Raw genomic sequence first — 4,316 nt, forward strand, 5'->3', positions numbered from 1 at the left:
CAGATGTGAAGAAACTAATCTTGTCTTGAATTGGGAAAAGTGCCACTTTATGGTTAATGAAGGTATTGTCTTGGGGCATAAAATTTCTGAAAGAGGTATTGAAGTTGATAAAGCTAAAGTTGATGCTATTGAAAAGATGTCGTGCCCTAAGGACATTAAAGGTATAAGAAGTTTCCTTGGTCATGCCGGTTTTTATAGGAGGTTCATTAAGGACTTTTATAAAATTTCTAGGCCTCTCACTAATCTCTTACAAAAAGATGTTCCATTTGTCTTTGATGATGATGTGTAGAAGCATTTGAAATTCTTAAGAAAGCTTTGATTTCTGCACCCATTGTTCAGCCACCTGATTGGAATTTACCCTTTGAAATTATGTGTGATGCTAGTGATTATGCTGTAGGGGATGTTCTATGATAGAGAGTTGATAAGAAATTAAATGTTATCCAATATGCTAGTAAGACTCTGGATAGTGCCTAGAGAAATTTTGCTACAACTGAAAAAGAATTTTTAGCAATTGTATTTGCTTGTGATATGTTCAGACCTTATATTGTTGATTCTAAAGTAATTGTTCACACTCATCATGCTGCTATTAAATATCTTATGGAAAAGAAAGATGCTAAACCTAGACTTATTAGATGGGTTCTCTTGCTACAAGAATTTGATTTGCATATTATTGATAGAAAGGGAGCTGAGAACCCCGTTGCAGACAACTTGTCTAGGTTAGAGAATGTTCTTGATGACCCACTACCTATTGACGATAGCTTTCCTGATGAACAATTAGATGTCATAAATGCTTCTCGTACTGCTCCATGGTATGCTGATTATGCTAATTACATTGTTGCTAAATTTATACCACCTAGTTTCACATACCAGCAAAAGAAAAAGTTTTTCTATGATTTAAGACATTACTTCTGGGATGACCCACACCTTTACAAAGAAGGAGTAGATGGTGTTATTAGACATTGTGTACCTGAGCATGAACAGGAACAGATCCTACGCAAGTGTCACTCCGAGGCATATGGAGGACACCACGCTGGAGATTGAACTGCACATAAGGTATTGCAATCCGGTTTTTATTGGCCTACTCTCTTCAAGGATGCACGTAAGTTTGTCTTGTCTTGTGATGAATGTCAAAGAATTGGTAATATTAGTAGACATCAAGAAATGCCTATGAATTATTCACTTATTATTGAGCCATTTGATGTTTAGGGCTTTGATTATATGGGACCGTTTCCTTCCTCTAATGGGTATACACATAGTTCAGTTGTTGTTGATTACGTTACTAAGTGTGTAGAAGCTATTCCAACTAGTAGTGCTCATCATAACACTTCTATTAAGATGCTTAAAGAAGTTATTTTTCTGAGGTTTGGAGTCCCTAGATACTTAATGACTGATGGTGGTTCACATTTTATTCATGGTGATTTTCGTAAGATGCTTGCTAAGTATGATGTTAATCATAGAATTGCATCTCCGTATCATCCATAGTTTAGTGGTCAAGTAGAACTGAGTAATAGAGAGCTTAAATTAATTTTGCAAAAGACTGTTAATAGATCTAGAAAGAATTGGTCCAAGAAACTTGATGATGCATTATGGGCTTATAGAACTGCATATAAAAATCCTATGGGTATGTCTCCGTATAAAATGGTTTATGGAAAAACATGTCACTTACCTCTTGAACTAGAACATAAGGCATATTGGGCCATTAAAGAGCTCAATTATGATTTCAAACTTGTCGGTGAGAAGAGGCTTTTTGACATTAGCTCACTTGATGAATGGAGAACCCGGGCCTATGAGAATGCAAAACTGTTTAAGGAAAAATTTGAAAGATGGCATGACAAAAGGATACAAAAACATGAGTTTAATGTAGGTGATTATGTATTGTTATACAACTCTCGTTTAAGATTTTTTGCAGGAAAACTCCTCTCTAAATGGGAAGATCCTTACGTCATCAAGGAGGTCTATTGTTCCGGTGCTATAAAAATCAACAACTTCGAAGGCACAAATCCGAGAGTGGTGAACGGTCAAAGAATCAAACATTATATCTCAGGTAATCCTATAAATGTTGAAACTAATGTTATTGAAACTGTAACCCCAGAGGAATTCATAAGGGACACTTTCCAGAACGTTTCAGACTTCGAAAAGGAAGAGGTATGTGGTACGGTAAGTAAACCGACTCCAAAACAGTTCTAATAGCAATTTTTCTCCATTTTGGAATATTTAAGAAAATAGGAAAATAAGAAGTTGTCCGGGAAGGACACAAGTCTTCCACGAGGGTGGAGGGCGCGCCCCCTGCCTCGTGGGAACCTCGTGTGCTCTTCGGACTCTGTTTTCTTGCATGATGCTTCTTTTGGTCGGTAAAAATTCATTATATAATCTCCCGAAGGTTTTGACCACCGTATCACGCAAATATCTTTTGTCTTTGTTTTGAGCTGTTTTTCTGTCAGATCTAGATCACCATGACGTCTTCAAGTGCCCCCAAGGACAAGTTCTTCGAGAAGGTCATCAACCCCTACTTCGCGGAGGTGCTGCAACATCCTCAAACCATTGAGATGCGTGAGGGGTTGCTGCACATCTGTGATGTTGAGGGACCAAGGAGGACCGGAAGTGAGGAGACAAGACTCGAGGCAATGGAGCAACAAGTTTTCAAGTGCCAGGAGATGGTGGAGCGTGGACTCTACGCCAACCACATAACGATCACGGAGTTCACCAACAACACCAAGAAAGATGCCAGGAACATCAGGGAGACCATCTTCAAGCTTCATGAGAAAATCGAGCATCTCCAAGCCCAGATCTATGACCTGCAAAACCAAAACCGTGAGTATGAATATAGATTCAATAGGATGAGTTTGGCTGCAGATTTGAGGATCCTGGAAACTCGATCATCCTTCTATGATGGTGAGCCTATGCCTTGGAAGATGGACGACAAGCCTACATCATCATCACCATCACCAGCAAAGAAGAACTGAGTATCTGGTATGGGCACTCCCCTTGGCAACTTCCAAGCTTGGGGGAGGTGCCCCGGTATCGTATCACCATCACACTTTTATCTTTACCATTTTTCTTAGTTCGATCCTTTTGGTAATATCTTGATCTAGTAGAATAAAGTTTTAGTATGATCTAGTTTTTTTGTTTTTCTTTATGATCTTTCTATGTAATCGAGTCCGTGAGCTATATATAATAAAGATTAGTGTTGAGTCTAGGGCTATGCTATCTTGCTATGATCTGGAGGGAATAAAAATAAAAGAGAAGAGAAAGAATAAAAAGAAATAAAGAGATCATATGGATCTTATGGAGATTAATGACTTCACATATAAAGAGTATGATGAATAAAAGTTGTTGAGAGTTAACAAACATAGTTTTGGTCATTGTTGCAATTAATAGGAAGTAATAAAGAAAGAGAGGTTTTCACATATAAATATACTATCTTGGACATCTTTTATGATTGTGAGCACTCACTAAAATATGACATGCTAAAGAGTTGATGTTGGACAAGGAAGACAACATAATGGGTTATGTTTTCTTACATCCGAAATAAATTATATTGTCATGGATCATCCAACATGTTGAGCTTGCCTTTCCCTCTCATGCTAGCCAAATTCTTTTCACCAAGTAGAGATACTACTTGTGCTTCCAAATATCCTTAAACTCCATTTTGCCATGAGAGTCCACCATACCTACCTATGGATCGAGTAAGATCCTTCAAGTAAGTTGTCATTGTTGCAAGCAATAAAAATTGCTCTCTAAATATGTATGATTTATTAGTGCAGAGAAAATAAGCTTTATACGATCTTGTGATGTGGAAGAAATAAAAGCGACGGACTGCATAATAAAGGTCCATATCACAAGTGGCAATATAAAGTGACGTTCTTTTGCATTAAGATTTCGTGCATCCAACCATAAAAGCACATGACAATCGTTGCTTCCCTCTGCAAAGGGCCTATCTTTTATTCTTGTCTTATACTTCATACAAGAGTCATGGTGATTTTCACCTTTCCATTTTACATTTTATCCTTTGGCAAGCACAATGTGTTGGAAAGATCCTGATATATATAGCTAATTGGATGTGAGTTTTCATGAACTATTATTGTTGACATTACCCTTGAGGTAAAAGGTTGGGAGGCAAAATTATAAGCCCCTATCTTTCTCTGTGTCCGATTAGAACTTCATACCCCTAATTATTGCGTGAGTGTTAGCAATTGTGAAAGACTAAATGATAGTTGAGTATGTGGACTTGCTGAAAAGCTCTTATATTGACTCTTTCAGATGTTATGATAAATTGCAATTGCTTTAATGACTGAGATTATAGTTTGTTAGTTTTC

Source organism: Triticum dicoccoides, chromosome 2A, assembly GCF_002162155.2.
Source record: "Triticum dicoccoides isolate Atlit2015 ecotype Zavitan chromosome 2A, WEW_v2.0, whole genome shotgun sequence".
NCBI lineage: Eukaryota > Viridiplantae > Streptophyta > Magnoliopsida > Poales > Poaceae > Triticum > Triticum dicoccoides.